Source organism: Rattus rattus, chromosome 1, assembly GCF_011064425.1.
Source record: "Rattus rattus isolate New Zealand chromosome 1, Rrattus_CSIRO_v1, whole genome shotgun sequence".
Lineage (NCBI taxonomy): Eukaryota > Metazoa > Chordata > Mammalia > Rodentia > Muridae > Rattus > Rattus rattus.
In genome coordinates, this window is record NC_046154.1 from 160,705,205 (window position 1) to 160,727,375 (window position 22,171).

Consider the following 22,171-nt stretch of genomic DNA (forward strand, 5'->3'; position numbering starts at 1 on the left):
TTCAACAGCCTATCCTGAAATGGACATTTTGTTATTCTTACAGAGGCTCATCCTGGTATTCTTTGACACTCCCCATGACATAAAAGAGCTCCAAGGAAAGCCCCTTGCCATATATAAATTCTTGGCTCTCTGTCAAATGCCTGATCAGAAATTATTGAGTCAGGGTAGGCCATTGAGGAAAACTGAGGCTCCAAATCATAAGTCCTACTCCTGGAAGGACCAGCTCAAGTCAACCTCCTCCAGGAAGCTCCCCTATCCCTGCCCAGTACTCATTGAGCCTTCCCCAGCACCATTTCCTTTGCCTTGTTCTCCAATGTGATAGGCTGGCTTCATTCTGCCTTGGTCTGGTCTCTGCATGTATATGATTCTCCCTCTGAAATAGACTGAGCAGCCTGGAGAACATGCCTGCTTCTGAACTCATTAGGCTCTGAAGGGATAGCACACAGGCAGTTAGTTTCACTATAACACTGGTGACATCACAGAATATTCTAGGGTTCTCCTGGATACAAGAGAATTTCCAGGGAAGACATTACCATTGATGTCACTGAGAAATGCCGTAGCCTACTTGCTATCTACCTGTACCCAGACGGACCAGTTTCTGAACTGCCTTTTCCAGAGACTCACTTTTGTGCTTGGGAACACCCATTTGCACATTTCTCCTTCCACAGCAGGGGAATTCTCACTATTTCATTACAATTCTGTTGCTGAGGACAGGGAGTATTGGTTAATGCCTTGATATGGGTAGAAAATCTTTGTTAACACCCAAGGATCTAAAGACCTTAGATGAGGAAGATTCTTCTCCCTGAAATGTGACATATACCCCAATTTCCACAGTTTTTGCTGTTTCCCAGAGGCCAATATTGTGTTCCTACACCTTTAAATGTATGCAAGTTGGAGTATATTATTTCATTGATTATGACTTGAGAGGGGCATGGGTTCAATATATTCACCCATGTGTTTTCATGAAATCTCTGACTTACACTCCAATTTTGGGCAATGAAAACTCCATTGCCCTAGCAACATCGGTCCTCAGGTATAGGGCAAACATCAAATTGTAAACTTTCTGTCCATTCTTAAAAGTTAAAGTCCACAAAAGTGAGAGAACCGAGCCTCAAGCAAGAACCATGGAGGGGCAGAGTGTGGAGGAGCTGCTGGCCAAGTCCAAGTAGGAGGAAGCAGAGAAGCTGCAGTACATCCTGGTTCACAGTGAGCTAGAGTTGGAGTTTGAACTGGACAACCTGCTGGCTTCAAACAGCAACCCCCAATGATGCTGCTCCAGGCCAGGCCCTAGAGAGAGGACTAGCTGGGGCCCTGGTGTGGGAAAACACGCAACTTCTCATGAAACAGCAGTGGCAGCTCATGACGTAGGGTGAGATGAGGCAGTGGTAGAATGCTTGCAGCAGCCAGCCACACATCTGCCCCAGGAGAAGCCCTTGCACCAGCCACTGCTGCTCACCCACTTTCAGCAGTTCGAGTGCCTTAAGCGCATCAGTCCCAAAAAGAGGAAGAATATCCTGTGTGACAAGGTGAGTAGCCAGTGGCAAAGCTGTTGTGGCTACACGCTCATCCAGGATGATACTAAGGAGTGGCTGATTGAGGTGCCTGGGAGTGCTGACCCCATGGAAGACCAGTTCAGCAAGAGGATTCAGGCCAATAGGGAACTCATGGCCAAGAACAAGCTGAACCATCTGCAGAACCTGGCCCACATGCACAAGATGCAGATGCCCAGCTCAGCCATCCTACACCCATGGGACACCAGAGTAAGGAGGACCTAGGCTACACCATGCAAGCGGCCAAGGTCTTCACTTCTTCCCTGGGATGCTTTTGGGAACGCCTCCCCAAGGAGATAGCCCCCTGGGGCTCTGGCAAGCAAAGGAAGTTTCAGACCCTCTTTGAAGACATTATAACCAAGAAAAAGAACCAATTGGAGCTATTTCAAGTCGTGAACAGCAAGAAACCTCCTCTGGACATTACCAGGGCCACCAACAAGCAGATGGGAAGAAGACCAAAAGGCATTTGCCAAGAGGATAATGAGCTAGAAGGCAAGAAGAAAAAGAGTCCAGCAAGGACCATTGGGCAAAAGAAAGGGCAGCCTGCCAGGTCAGGGAGAGAAAAAGAAAGGAGGCTTGGCAGGAAAGAAGCTGCCTGCTTTAGGTGGCAAGAAGAAAAGAGTGCTACACCAAGGAGGGGAGAGGAGAAAGTAGTGCTCTCCCCTCTGGACCATTTTTGAAAAGCTAGAAATGTAAGTACTATGGACTGCTTCAGGAGGTGGCCACTGTCCTCAATGAGCTTGACATTGAAAGGACAGGTTTGCCTCCCCTGGAGTCAGTGTTGGACTACAAATTATTGGAGACACTGACTGGAAGTTGGTGTATATTGAGAAGGAGAATTATAGAAATAATATAGTCAGAACGAGGATTAAGTTAAGGCCTGCCGCCTTTTTATATTGACTTTGGAAGCTGGGTAAAGGTTGATCTAATTTCTAGGTTATAGTAGATAGGTTTCAACATTTTTGCTTTATTTTTGTAATAAAGCTTTTATATTTATCAAAGCAGGGAAAATGGGGGAAATTACAAGTATATAAAGGTATACAGGTACCTAGTGTTGCTTTTAACTTTTCCTGTCAGTAGAAGTTGTATGTGAAGCCAGTGACCTGGGTACCAACATGGTGTGTGCTTGCAAAAAAACAAAGTTACAATGGTTATAAAAAGGCCCCTTGTATTAGGAAAACTCAAAAATTCTTTGGGCACTAACTATAAGTAAAGTACAGTGCTTCTTGATGTTAGTTCATGTAGTGCATTTGGCCATATTTGGAACCACACTAAATAATGGTAATTAACCTAGTTATTCAAGAAAATATTTGTCATTTTGCTTGTATCCACACCTGGCTTTTGTTTAGTTGGCTTGGGTTTTAGTTTTTAGCAAATGCTGGGCTGGAATTTGCTATGGAGCTAAGGAAGGCTGCCTGGAACTCAGTCAGGCCAACTGTTGAGATTATAAATGAGCAGCCAAACCCAACAGATACCATTTTTCTTTCTGTCCTGGATGTTTTTCCCCAGTTTCATTGTCTTTCTTTTATATTAATAAACTTATCTTTGTAAAAGTAAATAAAAAGTTAAAGTCCCACATCCTCATAATCTCCCATACAACCAGAAAATTAAAGTAGACATCAGTGAGCAAAGTTCAACAGGCACTGTCATGCGTTGCTCTGTGGTCTCATCAACTATCACTTCTCCAATACCCGAATTCCCAGATTCAGGCCCTAGTAGTTGGGAGTTGGACCATGATCCTGTATTCATAATATAGCTAAGACTAACAAGGATAGATAGGGAATGAAAAAGTCTCAGATCTAGTGAAACCTCATTTTTCATGTGTTCTTAAGTTCCTGACAGAGTCCCTTAGACACTGTCATCTGGGGCTTCTGCCTTCTTGACAAGGGTCTGCAGAAGCCATGGTAAAATACTACCTAATGACACAGGTGTAAGAGTGGAAAAATCATGTAAACCCTTTCCAAATTTATTTCATTACCTTTGGCTACCCACTTGAGCAGGTAGTATCACAATGGCAAGGCTCAAAATGGGAACTGGTAGGAGGTTGGGGAAGTCAGAAGTCTAATGGATCTCTGAGATAGTTCAATGAATAGCCTTTGTGGAGAACTAGAGGGCCTGGATAATGAAAAAGAATTGGTTAGAGATTTTGGCCAATTGCTTACCTGTGAACCTGAAAAACAATGAAGGAGGTATCTCAAACATAAAATTATACAGATGAATCCCTCCATGTATGTGGTATGATAGGCTCAAAGTAAGTAGGAGGCCTATGCACCCTTTCTTGGACACTAATGAGAGTTTTGCACTGAATAATATAATGTCCTTTTCTTTATTTGCACGTGACCAGAACTCCGGAGTCCCTGTGCACAATGAATTTCCCACCTATACATGTATCATTACCTTTAATCAACCAGTTTTGACTATGAATGTTCAGCCTAGCAGGTTGATGGCAGTGGGTTTTTCAATCCAGACTCCAGGGTGCCTCAGAAATAGAACCTGCTACTGTTTCACTCATGCAATAAAAATCCAGGGGTCTGGTGTTCCTTTGAGGAGAGCCTCAACTTCATGGTGTTATATGAGTCTAATCGTGGTAGCATCCACAGCTCTTAGACAAGTGGGCCAGCCTGATGCTGCAGGGATCATTAACTTGTACAGTGATTGCATATCACTATAGTGAGTGGTTACACACATTTTGCAGTACATTTCTTTCATGATGTTATGGATGAAAATATTTGGAGACATATAGAAATTCTATGATTGGATCCAAATAGTCTGTCTTTAAAGCTTCAAAAATGTTTTGTACATTCTCCTTCCAGATTAGAGACATAGAGCCCTCATATTTGTGGGGCTATTTTGTTGGGAGGGTTATAAAGACTATTTAGTTAGTTATGGAACTGGGTAGATAGTTTAATTGGACTTAACTTTGTACTGGTATCTGTCTATAATTTCACATTTTTCCTAGATTTCCGAGTTCTGTTAAGTATAAGCTTTTCTAGTGAGACATGATTTTTTGAATTTCCTCATTTTCTGCTGGTATTTTTCACTTTTCATTGCTGATTTTGTTACTTTGGATACAATCGCTGTGCCATTTAATTTTCCTAAAGGTTTCTCTATCTTATTGAGTTTTTCAAAGAACCAGTTCTTGGTTTTCTTGATTCTTTTTATCTTTCTCTATGTTTCTATATTTTTAAACCTTTAATACTGTGTAATATTTTCTTTTAAAATACAGTCTTCTGACTGTGGTAGACAGACCACACCTGCAGAGCGTCATCAGACAGGAGATAAATATGTCCATGTACAACATACAGCAAAATGATGTAGAAATGGTTTACATCTGAGAGAGGATCCCAACCCAATGTTAGCAGAGGGAGTGGAGGGCCAGTGTGCCCTCCTCTGTGCTCTATCCCTGGATTCTTTGATATGCCTCTCTCAACATTGCTAGGGTTCGACCTGCCATGCCATCCTGCCCCATGTTCATGAGGTAGGTGCTGCCCCTGGGTGCTGGGTGCTGGGTGCAAAGCTTCCAAACCTGGAAACAGAAAGAGCCCAGCAAAGCAAGTATGGGGACCCTAGGTATTGTTCCATGAACTCCTATCCAGCACCCTTGTGGTGCTGCTGCCTGAAAGAACAGCTGGGTTCTCAACCCCACTTCCCTGTCCTGTTATCCCCACCCCCATCCCCAGAGAACTCCCCTACTCTATGCCCCATGGAGGGTCATCTGCAGCATCACTCTGGGCCACTTGCTTTGAGGCATCAAGTTCTGTACTCAGTTGACTGGCTCCAGAGAGAAGCTTGGAGAGAAAAAAAAAAACATGAAAGAGACACAGCAGCTCCCCTGTTCACCCTCCTCTGCTCACATCTGCCCTCAGCACCCGCCCCTGCCATGTTTCTCCTGGCATCCTCAGCATCCAGAAAGTGAAGGGATCTAGGAACTGAAGGGGCAAGCAGGGAGGCTAAGGTGGGACAAAGATGCGGGGGGAGGGTGTCCCTTCTTGCACCAAAGATTGTAAAATGGCGTGAGGGGCCAAGGAGGTGAAGCCTTGTCAAGAGAAGGAGCAGGAGGGATGTGATTTGCAGAGAAGGGCTCTGGACCAGCATCACAGGAAAACACCCAGTTCCCTCCATGCCTCGCCCTCCAGGTCTAGCTAGACCCAGCACTCCACAGGGACATGTAGACATCCCCACACAGAGACTCAGAACCCTTTCCAGGGCACTGGTCTGCCTTGTCACAGGTGGCCTGGCTCCTAGTAGTCAATATTGTGCCCAGCCAGACTTGTGGTCAGACCACATTCATGCCTGTGGTTGTAGAGTGGTGTAGAGGGCCCATAGACGGTCGGTGGTGCTGGCTGAAAGAGCGCGGCCATGGGCGGCAGAGCGAGTGCTGTGCACATTAGTCGGATTCCAGGTCCCCCCCTTGGTAGTCCGCCCCATACTCGGTGGCTGCCAACAGCCCCCCCCCCACACACATACACGTTGCTCCTGTAAAGAGGCTTGGCTAAGTTCCCAGCAACCACCCGGGAGCCCCCCCACCCCAGGACAGCTTAGCCACCTGCGCCGGCCAGCTTGGCTCCCAGCAGGCGGTCCTGGAGTGAGGCTAGAGGATAATGTGTCTCAGGCCTGCTCCAGGGCTCAGGGTCCCCTTTGGCACCATCACAATAGCTGCCCAGGCCCGCGCGCTCATAGGGCGAGTCCAGGACCCCAGTGTATTTCTCCCTGTATAGCTTGAGGAGGTTGGAAGCTGTGAGGGCAGAAATGTCTTCCTATGCCCAAGCATAGTGGCAGTGCTGGGGACACCCTGGAGGCACCTCCAAATTGTGGGCCAGCGAAAGGTTGGTGGAAGAGACATCCAGGAGCTGCTCTGGCCACTGGTGGAGGAATTGGGCCTGTTCTGGTGTCCAGTACATCTTCAACAGAGCTCATGCCTGTGTTTGAGTAAGAGAAGTCATCTAGTAAGAGAACTAAATGCTCTTAAGTGGCCTCCACAATTACAGACTCCAGGTGATCAGACAGGGACCTCAGAGGGGCCTCAGCAGAGCTGACCTGTGTGTACCTCTTCCCTGCTAGAGATGGAATAAAGTAATGAATGAATGTGTTTCCTGCTGCTCTGCTGAGCTGGGGTCACTGCTTTCTAACAGTCCTTCTTTTTGTGGGTTTGTGCAAAAGGTTCTCCAAATTTTGGAGCTTGGTGTTCAGCATCCTGGCCTGGTCCTAGGTGAGTGTGTGCAGCCAGGGGGACGTCCAGCCCAGGGACCAGGGCTGGAACCCAGGTCAGGGGCCAAAGGCCAGGGCTGGGGGTCAGCAGCACTTACCATCCTGGGGCCACTACTGCTGCAGCAGCTGCGGAGGCCACCATGGCCTGGAGCTGGGCTGTGTTTCTATTTCAATGAATTAAGCACCGTGTTTGACTATTTCCTCCCTTCTTCTCTTCTTGGGTGTGTTTGCTACTTTTTATCCAAGAGTTTTTTAGATATGCCGTTCATTTGCCACTGTAGAATCACTCCAGTTACTTTATGAACACTCAGTGAGAGTGCCTCTTTCTCTGTATATCATACATGCATATGTGCAGTAACAAATGCATAGTGCTTTTCCTGGTCTATGATGATGATAGACTTTGCTTTTCACAACCTGACCATCTGAGTTACAGTGATAAGTTATGTTCTCTGGGAAGAAAAACCTGCATATAAGTTTGGAGTCCAAACCATTTCTGTTACAATAACTCATGAAGCCCATATGTATGTGGTTCTATGTTAATGATGATGCTCCCATCTAAGGAAAAGATTGACTCTATTTTTTCACCGGTTGAGAGAATGTCCATAAGGTATAGAAAGATGCCTGGGAACATGGTTGTTCTCGCATACAATCATGGATGAGTACTACCCTTAGGTCACAATGAGGCCAAAGAGGAACAGGATTGATGTCAGTGTGTTTCGCAAACTGGACCACAGGGTGGTTCAGAAGAAACACCTGCTATGTTTCACACGTGCATTATACGGCCAGAGCTCCCCTGTCCCTGTGAAGAAAGACACACCTCTATGGGTATGTGCGTCTAAGATCCTAACCCAGACTCAATTTGTCTGCTTCTTTCACTAATAGTGGCAGCCAACAGAGCTCTAAGACACATGGTCCAGTTTGGGGTTATAGGTTCCAGTAGTTTGGACATGTACAATCCAGGGCAATTCCATGGCCCTGTGTAAAATTGTCTGGAGGTACATTTATTCTCAGATCTCTGAGGGATCTCTACACTGACTTCCATAGTATCAGTATACACTTTCACTCCCATCAAAATGGAGGATTCCCCTTACTCTATATCATCACTGGCATGGCTATCATTTGTTCTATTGATCTTGGGTATTCTGATGGATATAAGGTGAAATCTCTAAGTAGTTATGGTTTGCATTCCCCCAATGGGTAGAAATTTTGAACATTTTTGTGTTTCTCAGCCATTTGAGTTTCCATTTTTGAAAATTCTCTATATCTGTATACCATTTATTTAGTTTTGAATTTATTTATTTATTTATATATATTTATTTATTTATTTATTAAATTTGATTCTTCTCTAGTGCAATTCATCCCAGACCAGTTTCCCATCTTCCACTCCTCCAGCTTCCTCTCCACCTCCCATTTACCCCAGATTCACTCCTTCTCCATTTCCTTTAAGAAAAAAGCAGGCCCCCAAAACACAACAACAAAACATGACAAACAAGATATAATAAGACAAGGAAAAATGTCCTCATACTGAGGATGAACAAAGCAATCTAATAGGTGTAAAAGAGTCCCAAGAGCAGGCAAAAAAGCCAGAGACACACTGGCTCCTACATTTAGGAGTCCCATAAAAAAACAAGCTAACAGCTAAAACATGCAGAGGAACTGCTGCAGACCTATGACTAGATCGTTGAGAGACATATGGTAGTACCAAACACCACTGACAAAGAAATTAAAGACATGATTACTAATGATATTCTGCTATCCTTGTCCAGTTTTCATCAGAGAGGCTTCCTCTGGCAGCATATAGGAATAGGTTCAGAGACTCACAGCCAGACATTATACAGAGAGAGTCAAAACTGGAAGACTGGATTGGTTCCTCTCCCTCATAGCTAAGGGAACCCTGAGGGAAAAGAGGAGGAATGTTTGTAGAAATATGAGGTGATGGAGGACATGGTAAACTGAATCAACTGAGCAGGGCACACTGAGACACCATTTCTTAAATTGAACTAATTGGTTTTCTTTTTTGACAGCAAGTTTTTGGGGGGGGCAGGGGTATTCGAATGTTAACCTTCTATTGGATGTGTAGTTGGCAAAAGTATTTTTCCTTTTGATAGGTTACTGCTTTGTCTCAACAGTGCTTTGCTTAGCCAAAATCAGAGCCATATATAGGAATGAATACAGAGACCCACACCCAGAGATTATGCAGAGTGAGAGATCTCAGAACACTCATCCCCAAAAGGGATTGTCTCAATCAAATCCCTTAAAAGGGCTCAATCAACCCTCTGGAAGAGGCAGAAGGAGTTTAAGAGCAAGTGGGGATGTAGAACATTAATGAAAACAATGTCTTCTAAACACAGCAGGAACAAGTCACATATGAACACACAGGGAGTGAGGGGGCATGCACAGGACTTTCATGGCTCTACACTAGAAGGGGTCCTAGAGCCTAAGGCAGAAGGGTATACAAGTCCCCACCCTAACCATGAAGCTGTCTGCAGCTGTTAATCAATTGCAAATGAAAATTTAGTTTTCTCTAAAACAGTCTCACTGGGAAAAGTCACTACTCTTAAGGGTGTGTGTGTGTGTGTGTGTGTGATTTTTTTATTACACAGTTCCTTTTTGTATATATTAGGGATCTCTGTTTTAGTGTTTTATGAGATTCCAGAATGTGTGGATGAGTGCGTCTCTACATTTATATATTTCTTGTGTCTTTTTAAAATGTAGTTAACAAATATGTTATACTTTCCTAATGATTCATTCCATTTCAAGTATAGACTGTGTCCTGTAGCCATTAAACCAGGGCTTCAGAGAGGTTTGGATTATTATACATGCATTTTATGAATTTCAGTATTCATAATGGCTTGAATTTCAAATGCTCCAATATAATAGTAGCAAACCCTGGACAAAATGAAAATAAAATCAATATTTTTAACACTTTCTCAGCTTAGACATGTTCAATGATAGAAGTATGAATTGTAACTTCTGATCCTATAGCTTGAGGTCTTTTCACAGAAGCTGCATTTAGCTGAATGCCAACACAGCAGCATCACTTATGACCTTCCTCTTAAATGAGGAGGAGGAGCTGGGAAGCTGTTTTCTAGCATCTATTTCCTCTAGAGCTTCTCTTGCAGATTTTTCAGAGGGTGGGTTTTGTGTAAAAATTTAGTGTTGGGAGGGAGAGAGACATGTTTTTTTTATCCAGGGTGACGAGCTAATCTGATGTCCACAGTGGGTTTTCAGGGTTTGAGAACCATCTACATTTGCACTACAATTATTAACACCACTCAAACATTACTGAAAATCATTGCCATTCCTCCCTAATATTACTTGCCAGCAGGGCTCTACTCCAAATCTTAAACATTGTCAGCAGTTGTCAGACTTCATCGCTATCAGCTCCCTAAAAGAATGGTGAACGTTTTCTGCAGCTGTAATAAACAAATGATACGCTTTCTGATTATTTTCAGCTAAAATGCTGAGAGAACAAGAGCCTTCCCATGAAGGAGCACACTTCTTGCTTATTCAACAGCAAAAGATAGGTTCTGAAAATATAAATGCACATTCTATTATATAGATTGAGTAGTTATGTTTATGTATTTATACACATGTGGATGTGAACACATGCACACAGTGCCCTCCTCCAACATCAATTAAAGGAAAAGAGGCCATCAAATTTATAAGCAAGGGGCTGGGGTACATGGGAAGGTTTGAAAAAGGAAAGGAATGGGGAAATAAGATAATTATAATATAAAATAAAATATGTGAAACAAGTCAGCAATTTGATTGGAATGTGTCCTCCCACACCTTTATTTTCTTCTAAGGATTATTTCATAAACAACTTTCACAGAGAATGAGAATTAAGGAGTGGGATCTTGTGAAGGAGACTTGCCCAACTCCCATGCAAAGCTACAGGTGCTGTCCTTTCAATATACCTCATTTTTACACTTATCTAAGTATTGATTTATTGTTTTGAGTACCTTAAACAAAAACTTCAGCTTATTGGGGAGAGAAATTTTAACCTCTCAACACCACAGTTCTGGCAAGGGATCATATCCAAAGACCTATGTCTGCATGAGACTGATGGAATACACACACACTACAGACCTTTGAGTCCTGTGGCTGAAATACAGAAACACCCTTAGTACACTTTTTCTGGTAAAATTAGTTATAGAAGAAAGCAGCCATGTTTAAAAGTGGTATCTAATTTAGGGATTAGCAAAGTGACAAATCAGAGAAAGAGTTAGACAGAGCAATTTGCAAATTCATCTGGAATAACAAAAAACCCAGGGTAGCTAAAACTATCCTCAACAATAAAAAGGACTCGGGGAATCACTATCCCTGAACTCAAGCAGTATTACAGAGCAATAGTGATAAAAACTGCATGGTATTGGTACAGAGACAGACAGATAGACCAATGGAACAGAATTTGAAGACCCAGAAATGAACCCCACACCTATGGGCACTTGATTTTTGACAAAGGAGCCAAAACCATCCAATGGAAAAAAGATAGCATTTTCAGGAAATGGTGCTGGTTCAACTGGAGGTCAACATGTAGAAGAATGCAGATCGATCCATGCTTATCACCCTGTACAAAGCTTAAGTCCAAGTGGATCAAGGACCTCCACATCAAACCAGATACACTCAAACTAATAGAAGAAAAAACTAGGGCATCATCTCAAAAACACGGGCACTGGAAAAAATTTCCTGGACAAAACACCAATGGCTTATGCTCTAAGATCAAGAAGGGACAAATGGGATCTCATAAAACTGCAAAGCTTCTGTAAGGCAAAGGACAATGTGGTTAGGACAAAACGGCAACCAACAGATTGGTAAAAGATCTTTACCAATCCTACAACAGATAGAGGCCTTATATCCAAAATATACAAAGAACTCAAGAAGTTAGACCACAGGGAGACAAATAACACTATTAAAAAATGGGGTTCAGAGCTAAATAAAGAATTCAGAGCTGAGGAATGCCGAATGGCTGAGAAACACCTAAAGAAATGTTCAACATCTTTAGTCATAAGGGAAATGCAAATCAAAACAACCCTGAGATTTCACCTCACAACAGTGAGAATGGCTAAGATCAAAAACTCAGGTGACAGCAGATGCTGGCGAGGATGCGGAGAAAGAGGAACACTCCTCCATTGTTGGTGGGATTGCAGACTGGTACAACCATTCTGGAAATCAGTCTGGAGGTTCCTCAGAAAATTGGACATTGAACTACCTTAGGATCCAGCTATACCTCCTTTGGGCATATACCCAAAAGATGCCCCAACATATAAAAAAGACACGTTCTCCACTATGTTCATCGCAGCCTTATTTATAATAGCCACAAGCTGGAAAGGACCCAGATGCCCTTCAACAGAGGAATGGATACAGAAAATGTGGTACATCTACACAATGGAATATTACTCTGCTATCAAAAACAATGACTTTATGAAATTCGTAGGCAAATGGTCAGAACTGGAAAATATCATCCTGAGTGAGGTAACCCAATCACAGAAAAACACACATGGTATGCACTCATTGATAAGTGGCTATTAGCCCAAATGCTTGAATTACCCTAGATGCCTAGAACAAATGAAACTCAAGACGGATGATCGAAACGTGAATGCTTCACTCCTTCTTTAAAAGGGGAACAAGACTACCCTTGGCAGGGAAGAGAGAGGCAAAGATTAAAACAGACACAGAAGGAACACCCATTCACAGCCTGCCCCACATGTGGCCCATGCATATTCAGCCATCCAATTAGACAAGATGGATGAAGCAAAGAAGTGCAGGCCGACAGGATGTAGATCTCTCCTGAGAGACACAGCCAGAATACAGCAAACACAGAGGCGTATGCAAAGCAAACCACTGAATTGAGAATAGGACCCCCGTTGAAGGAATCAGAGAAAGAACTGGAAGAGCTTGAAGGGGCTCGAGACCCCATATGTACAACAATGCCAAGCAACCAGAGCTTCCAGGGACTAAGCCACTACCTAAAGACTATACATGGACTGACCCTAGACTCTGACCTCATAGGTAGCAATGAATATCCTAGTAAGAGCACCAGTGGAAGGGGAAGCCCTGGGTCCTGCTAAGACTGAGCCCCAGTGAACTAGATTGTTGGGGGGAGGCGGCAAGGGGGGAGGATGGGGAGGGAACACCCATAAAGAAAGGGAGGGGGAGGGGGATGTTTGCGGGAAACGGGAAAGGGATTAACACTTTCGAAATGTATATAAGAAATACTCAAGTTAATAAAAAAAAAAAAAAAAAAAAAAAGATTTTCTCCATTCAGAAAAAAAAATAATTATGTGTATTCTGACAGCTCTACTTGTATTCCCAGAGACTCTCTAATTCCCCTCTTTCTGAGTAGGTCCCACTGGGGCACACCTAGATGTGGTGAGCTTTGCCCTGTTTCCTGAACTCTGGTCCCATCCTATGGATTTGCCTGCATTCCCAGAGGACTGCCAGCACCTGGGACAATTAAGGAGGACCCTGTCCCAGAACCTTTGCCTGCCATGTCTCCTCAGGGCGTGCCAAGCAGCAGGGAATGTGCCTTGTCCTTTTCCATCCAATTTCTGGCACATAACCCTGCATTCATTCCCAGAGGCCTGTCAGCACCTGGGACCACAGGTAAAACCCATTCCCCAAAACTCACTAAAGGATTCCCACCACCTATAAACCGCTTCTTCTTCTTTCTCCCTTGTGTTCCATTTTCCAGTCCACAGCTCAACCTGCATTCTCAAAGGCCTGCTGGCACCAGAGACAACCAGATGGCTAAAGGCCAGCATACAAACTCAACAAAGAGACATGGCAATGTGAACCAGAATGCAGCTATCCTACTACAGCAAGCCCTGGGTATTCTGATGCAGCTGAAGCACAAGAAAAATAACCTTAAATCCAATCTTATGAAGATGATAGAGGCCTTTACGGAGGAAATGAATCCTTAAAGAAATCCAAGAAAACACAATCAAACAATAAAAAAAGCATAAAACCTGAAAAATCATGAGCATAATCAAAAGCATAAGACCTGAAAATGGAAATAGAAGCACTAAAGGAAACATAAACTAAGAGAATCCTGGAAAAGGAAAACCTAGGTAAGAGAACAGAAACTACATATGTGAGCATTACCAACAAAATACAAGAGATAGAAGACAGAATCTCAGGCATAGATGATAGAAGAAATTGATACATATATCAAAGAAAACTATAAATCTAAAAAGTTCTTGACACAAAACATCCAGGAAATTTGGGACACTATGAAAAGACCAAACCTGAGAATAATAAGAATAGATGAAAGATTACCAGTTCCAAGGAACAGAACATATTTTCCAATAAAGTCATAGAAAAAAATTGCAACCTAAATAAGATGCCTATAAACATACAAGAAGCTTACAGAACCCCAAGTAGATTGGACCAGAAAAGAAAGTTTTCCAGCTACATAATAATCAAAGCACTAAATATACAAAACAAAGAAAGAATATTAAAAGCTTCAAGGGAAAAATACCAAGTAATATATAAAGGCACACTTATTAGAATTACACCTGATTTATCAACAGAGACTCCAGAAGACAGAAAAGTCCTGGACAGATGTTTTACAGACTGAAAGAAACCACAGATGCCAGTCCAGCAAAACTTTCAATCACTATAGATGAAGAAAAAAATGTATTCCGAGAGAAAAACAATTTTAAATATTATCTAACCACAAATTCAGTCTAACAGAGGATACTAGAAGGACAACTCAAACCCAAGGAAGTTACCTACACTCAAGAAAATACAGGAAGTAAGTATTTCCATATCACCAAAACCAAGGAAAGCACGCACAGTTTCTCTCTCTCTCTCTCTCTCCTCTCTCTCTCTCTCTCTCTCTCTCTCTCTCTCTCTCTCTCTCTCACACACACACACACACACACACACACACACACAAACACACACATTATCATTGTTAACATCAAAATTACAGAAATTAACAATCATTGGTCATTAATATCTCTCAACATCAATGGACTCAATTCCCCAGTAAAAAGACACAGACTAAGAGAATGTATTTGAAACACAATCCATCATTCTTCTGCATACAAAAAATTGTACTTCATCAACAAGGATAGATTTTTACCTCAGAGTAAAGACTGGAAAACTTTTTTTCCAAGCAAATGGACCCAAGAAGCAATCAGGAGTAACCATTCTAATATCTAATAAAATAGACTTCCAACCAAAGTTAACCCAAAGGAATGTGGAATGACATTTCATATTTATCAAAACAAAATCCTACTAAGATGATATCTCAGTTCTGAACATGTATGCCTCAAATGCAAAGGCACCCACATTTGTAAGAAAAAATACTAAAACATATCACACAATCAGCTCCACATATTAGTAGTGAGAGACTTCAACACTCCAATCTTACCAATGGACAGGTTATCAGCCAGCAACTAAACTGAGAAATAATGAAACTGAAAAAGGTATGAATGAAATGGACTTAACAGATATCTCCAGAACATTTCACCCAAACATATATATTTATCTCTATCTCTATCTGAAAGACCACCAGGGCAGGGAAGACCCCCACTCAAATCTCGAGATGACGCAACCTCCCAGGAACTCACGAGAAACCGGTCTTGATGTAATAAACAAGAGGTGTATTTGAGGAGACAGAGGAGTCGACCCCGAGCCCAATTAAAGGAAGGGATTTATAGGGAAAATTACATAGGCAGTTGGCAACAGTCAACACAAAGCAATTTCATTGGTTTGTAACTTGGGCTCAGTTCAACTCTAGGCCACCCTGCTTCTGGGGCAAGCTGACCCTAATACTCGTTTTTCTCAGGACTGCTGAGTCAGGCCTTATCGAGGCCAGATGGTTTGTGGTGGCTATAGCCAGGCTACGTCCCCAAAACATTTTATGTTATTCTTTGCTGTGAGGTGCACTTGTCCTCACAGCAGGGTCAGTGGGGGATAGTGTAAAATCCTTATTCTATCTATCTATCTATCTATCTATCTATCTATCTATCTATCTATCTATCTATCATCTATCTATCTATCTCTTCTTCTCAGCACCTCATGGAACCTTTTCCAAAATTGACTACATACTTCTTCACAAAACAAGTCTCAACAGATTCAAAGAAATTAAAATAATCCCCTGTATTTTATCAGTCCACCATGGATGAAAGCTGGCCTTCTACAACAGAAAAAAACAGTAAGTTGAAAAACTCAGGGAAATTGAACAACTCTCTACTGAATGCTCACCCACTCAGGAAAAAACAAAGGAAGAAATGAAAGACTTTTTAGAATTCAATGAAAATAAAGGCACACCATACCCAAATTTATGGGGCACAATGAGAGCAGTGCTAAGAAGAAAGTTCATAGCACTACATGCCTTCAAATGGAAATCAGAGTGATCTCATATTGGCAACTTAACAACACACCTGAAGGCTCTAGAACAAAAAGAAACAAATACAACCAAGAAGAGTAGATGGCATGAAATAGTAAAACTCAGGCAGAAACCAATAAATTAGAAGCAAAAAGAACAATACAAAGAATCAATGAAACCAAGATCTGGTTGTTTGAGAAAAAATCAACAAAGGTATATAAAAATTTTAACAAAATTTAAAAGGCAGAGAGAGAGAGAGAGAGAGAGAGAGAGAGAGAGAGAGAGAGAGAGAGAGAGAGAGAGAGAGAATATTAAGTATCCATATTAACAAAATCAGAAATAAAAAGGGGGGACATAACAACAGACACCAGGGAAAGCCAAAGAATGATTAGATCTTACTTAAAAAACCTGTGCTTCGTAGACTTTCCAATTCTTGATAAGTACAACTTACCAAAGTTAAAAAAAAAAACAAAAAAACAAAAAAACGAGTCACATAATTTAAATGTACCTATAGCTCCTAAGGAAATAAAAACAGTCTTTAAGTCCCCACCCCCCAAAAAAGCTCAGTACAAGATGGCTTTAGTGCAGAATTTTACCATTTTTCAAAGAGAGCTAATACCAACATTCATTCCTCAAACTATTGTATAAAATAGAAGCAGAAGGAACATAGCCAAACTTATTCTGTGAGCCAGATTCACCATGCTGATACCTAAAACATACCAGACAAAAGGCATAGATTTGTAGCCTTTCCTCTCTCCCTATGGAGCAGGGCTAAAGTCCCCAGAGACCTCTCCATCCCAGTACCCTGGAGTAAGGGGAGGACTTGGTTGAGGACAATGACTCTGAGGAGGAGGCTGAGTTTCACCCCTGCTCACAGGAAGCAGAAGATAACTCCGCCCCTGTGGCAGCTAGCTCTGTGTCTTGCATGGCTCGCGCTATGCCAAGTGCACCAAGTACTCCTCGCTATTACTACCAGCCCCTAGATTTCAAAATATTAGAAAAACTCAAAACTCAAAATTATGGCCCTATAGCCCCCTTCACATTGGCACTCTTAGAATCCTCTACTGAGGGATGACTCAAACCAAACGAGTTTTTGCAGCTCTGGCAGCGACTTTGTGCTCTGGAAGTCAGAAATGGCTGAAGCCACTAAAGAAATTGAGACAAAAAAACATGCACATCGTGATAGCAGGTCATAGACAGACAAAAAGCCTGACAGCCTGGAAGAGATTCTCTTAAGTCTGACTAAAGGGGGAAATGTTGTGGTTTGCCCTGGAGTTCTCTCTATTTTGATGCTAATTCCTCTGCCCCAAGGATGGCAGCCTAGTCACTTATTCAGAACTCAGGTGACCTTATCAGAAACTTCCATTTAATTTGTAAAAGAAAAGGAAGAGTGATTTGGGCAGGGGGAAGGGAAGTTGGAAGGGAGGAAGAGGTGGAAGGTGAGAGAGGAGAGGGAGTCGTCAGAGATGGAGGAGCTGAGACATGGCATAGAAAAGGTGCAATTGATGAGAGATTTGAGAGTTGGGAATAGGTTAGGGTAGTGGTGGATCTGCCCAATCTAGGCGCTAGCTTGTATTCATATTAATTGAGTTGCGTTTTCTCTGTGCTGGTCCATTCGGGTTGGAGAGGTTACTGCAACGTATCCACCTGTCAGTGAGTACATACCATGTGAGTATTTTGGTGATTGAGTTACCACACTCAGCATGATATTTTCTAGTTACATCCATCTGCCTATGAATTTCATGAAGTCATTGATTTTAATAGCTGAGTAGAACTCCATTGTGTAATTGTACCACATTTTCTGAATTAGTTCCTCGGTTGAAGGACATCTGGGTTCTTTACAGCTTCTGGCTATTGTAAATAAGGCTGCTATGAACATAGTGGAGCATGTGTCTTTGTGGTATGGTGGAGCATCTTTTGGGTATCTGCCCAAGAGAGGTATTCCTCAGGTAGTGGAATGTCCAATTTTCTGAGGAAACTCCAGACTGATTTCCAGAGTGGTTTTACCAGTTTGTGATCCACGGACAATGGAGGAGTGTTCCTCTTTCTCCACATCCTTGCCAGTAACTGTTGTTATCTTAGTTTTAGATCTTAGCCATTCTGACTGGTGTGAAGTCAATTCTCAGGGTTGTTTTGATTTGCATTTCCCTGCTAACTAAGGATGTAGAAGAAGCCTTAAGTACTCAGCCATTTGATATTCCTCAGCTGAGAATTCTTTGTTAATTCTGTACCCCATTTATAATAGGGTTATTTGATTCTCTGAAAGCTAATTTCTTAAGTTCTTTGTATATTTTGGATATACCACCCTCTTTCGGATATAGGATTAGTAAAGAACTTTTCCCAATCTGTTGTTTCTCTTTTATCCTAGAGACAGTGTTCTTTGCTTATAGAAGCTTACAGTTTTATGAGATCCCATTTGTTGATTCTTGATCTTAGAACATAAGCCATTGGTATTTTGTTCAGGAAAATTTCCCCAGGGTTCCATGTGTTCTATACTCTTCCCCACTTTTTCTTCCATTAGTTTGAGTGTATCTGGTTTAATTTGGAGGTCTTTGATCCAATGGGACTTAAGCTTGAGGTCAGATTTGATGATTCCTCCAGAAGTCCTTTCATTGTTGAGGAGAGTTTTCTCTCCTTGGCTTTTTGTTATTTCAAATGAATTTGCATCTTTTTCTTTGTACCTCTATGAAGAATTGAGTTGCAATTTTGATGGAGATTACATCGAACCTATAGATTGCCTTTGGCAATATGGTCATTTTTACTATATTAATCCTGCCAATCCATGAGCATGGGAGGTCTTTCCATCTTTTGAGATCTGGTTCAATTTCTTTCTTCAGAGACTTGAAGTTCTTGTCATACAGATCCTTCACTTGCTTGGTTAGAGTTGCACCGAGGTATTTTATGTTATTTGTGACTATTGTGAAGGGTGTCATTTTCCTAATTTCTTTCTCAGCCTGCTTGTCCTTTGAGTAGAGGAAGACTACTGATTTGTTTGAATTAATTTTATTCGCAGCCAATTTGCTGAAGTTGTTTATCAGGCTTACCAGTTTTCTGGTAGAATTTTTTGGAGTCACTTAAGTATACTATCATATCATCTGCAAATAGTGATATTTTAACATCTTCCTTTCCAATTTGTATCCCTTTGACCTCCTTTTGTTGTCTGATTGCTCTGGCTAGCATTTTGAGTACTATACTGAATAAGTATGGAGAGAGTGGGCAGCCTTGTCTAGTCCCTGATTTTAGTGTAATTGTTTCAAGTTCCTCTCCATTTAGTTTTATGCTGCCTAGTGTTTTGCTGTATACTGCTTTTAGGTATAGGCCTTGAATTCCTGATCTTTCCAAGACTTTTATCATAAGGAGTATTGAATTTTGTTGAACACTTTCTCAGCATCCAATGAAATGATCATGTTTTTTCCTCCCTTTGAGTTTGTATACATAGAGGATTATGTTCATAAGTTTCCATATATTGGACCATCCCTACATCCCTTAGATGAAGCCTATTTAGTAATGATGAATGATCATTTTGATGTGTTCTTGAATTCTGTTTGGGAGAATTTTATTGAGTAATTTTGTGTGAATATTCATAAGGCAAATTGGCCTGGAGTTCTCTTTCTTTGTTGGTTCTCTGTGTGGTTTAGAAATAAGTATAATTATGACTTCATAAAAGGAATTAGGTAGTGCTCCTTCTGTTTCTATTTTGTGGAATATTTTGGACAGTATTGATATGAGGTCTTCTAGATAGAATTCTGCACTTAAGCTATCTGGTCCTGGGCTGTTTTTGGGGTTTTTTTTTTTTTGTTTGTTTGTTTGTTTTGTTTTGTTTTATTTTTTTGTTTGTTTGTTTGGAAGATTTTTAATAAATGTGTCTACTTCTTTAGGAGTTACAGAATTTTTTAAATGGGTTATCTGACTCTGATTTAACTTTTGGAGTTGGTATCTGTCTAGAAAATTGGCCATTTCTTCTAGATATTCCATTTTTCTTGAATTTAGGCTTTTGTGGTAGGATCTGATGATTTTATGAATTTCCTTATATTCTGTTGTTATCTCCTTTTTCATTTCTGATTTTGTTAATTTGGATACACTCTCTGTGACCTCTGGTTAGTCTGGCTAAGGGTTTATCTATATTGTTGATTTTCTCATAGAACCAGCTCGTGGATTTGTTGATTCTTTACATACTCCTTTTTGTTTCTACTAATTTGATTTCAGCTCTGAGTTTAATTTTTCATGTCTTCTCATCCTCTTGGGTGTATTTGCTTTTAATTTTCTAGAGAATTTATGTGTGTTGTCAAGGTGCTAATGTATGTTCTCTCCAGTTTCTTTTTGGAGGCACTCAGAACTTTGACTTTTCCTCTTACCACTTTCATTGTGTCTCACATGTTTGGGTATGTTTTCCCTTAATTTTCATTAAATTCTAAAAAAACAGTTTTTAATTTTATTCTTTATTTCTTTCTTAACGAAGTTATCATTGAGTAGTGTGTTCTTCAACTTCCATGTATATGTGGACTTTCTGTCATTGTTTTTATTATCTGTGGTGATCTGATTGGATGTATGGGATTATTTTGATCTTCCTGTACCTGTTGAGGTCTGTTTTGTGAACCCTTATATAGTCAGTTTTGGAGAAGGTACCATGAGGTGCTGAGAAAGATATATTCTATGTTTTAGGATGAAATAAATGTACTATGAATATCTGTTAAATCCATTTGGTTCATGACCTCAGTTAGTTTCCCTATGTCTCTGTTTATTTTCTGTTTCCATGATCTGTCTATTGATGAGAGTTGCATGTGGTAATCTCCCAACATTATGGTGTGAGGTCCAACATGTGCTTTGAGCTTTAATAAGGTTTCTTTTATAAATGTTGTTGCTCTTGCATTTGGAGCATAGATATTCAGCATTGAGAGTTCATCTTAGGGTTGGGGATTTAGCACAGTGTTAGAGCGCTTGCCTAGCAAGCGCAAGGCCCTGGGTTCGGGCCTTAGCTCCGGAAAAAAAAAAAAAAAAGATCAGTATAATAAGAGAGTTCATCTTAGTGGATTTTTCCTTTGATGAATATGAAGTGTCCTTCCTTATCTTTTGTAGTAGCTTTTGGTTGAAAGTTGATTTTATTTGATAATAGAATGGCTACTTCATCTTGTTTCTTGCGACCATTTGCTTGGAAAATTGTTTCTCAGCCTTTCCTCTGAGGTAGAGTCTATCTCTGTCACTGAATTGTGTTTCCAGTGAGTAGCAAAAGGCTGGGTCCGCTATATGTATCCAGTCTTTGCCTTTTTATTGGGGAATTGAGTACATTGATGTTAAGAGATATTAAGGAGTAGTGATTGTTGTTTCCTGTTATTTCAGTTGTTAGTGGTGGAATTATGTTTTTATGCCTCTCTTCTTTTGGTGTCATTGCAAGGAGATTACTTTCTCGTTTTTTCTACATTGTGGTTTCCTTCTCATGTTGGATTTTTCCATCTATTATCCTTTGTAGGGTTGGATTTATAGAAAAATATTGTGTAAATTTGGTTTTCTCATGGAATGTCTTGTTTTTTCCATCTATGTTAATTGAGAGTTTTGCTGGATTTAGTAGCCTGCACTGGCATCTGTGTTCTCTTAGCATCTGTATGACATCTGTCCAGGATATTCTGGCTTTCATAGTCTCTGATGAGAAGTCTGGTGTATTTCCGTTAGGTCTGACTTTATATGTTACTTGACTTTTTTCCCTTACTGCTTTAATATTCTTTCTTTGTTTTTTGCTTTTGATGCTTTGACTATTATGTGAGATGAGGGATTTCTTTTCTGGTACAATCTATTTGGAGTTCTGTATAATCTTTAATCTTATATGTCTGTGGGCATCTTTTCTTTAGCTTAGGGAAGTTTTCATCTTTAATTTTGTTGAAGATGTTTACTGGCCCTTTAAGGTTGGAGTCATTGCTCTCTCTCTCTCTCTTTCTCTCTCTCTCTCTCTCTCTCTCTCTTTTTTTTTTTTTTTTTACCAGTTACCTTAGGTTTGATCTTCTCATTGTGTCCTGGATATCCAGGATGTTTTGGGTTAGTAGCTCTTCGCATTTTACATTATCTTTGAAGATTGTCA

General features: G+C 41.0%; 1 pseudogene; it reads left to right on the top strand.

Moving 5' to 3' along the window:
• Positions 1–1,121: 1,121 nt before the first annotated feature.
• LOC116889921 lies at positions 1,122–2,204 on the top strand (annotated as a pseudogene).
• Positions 2,205–22,171: the final 19,967 nt, after the last annotated feature.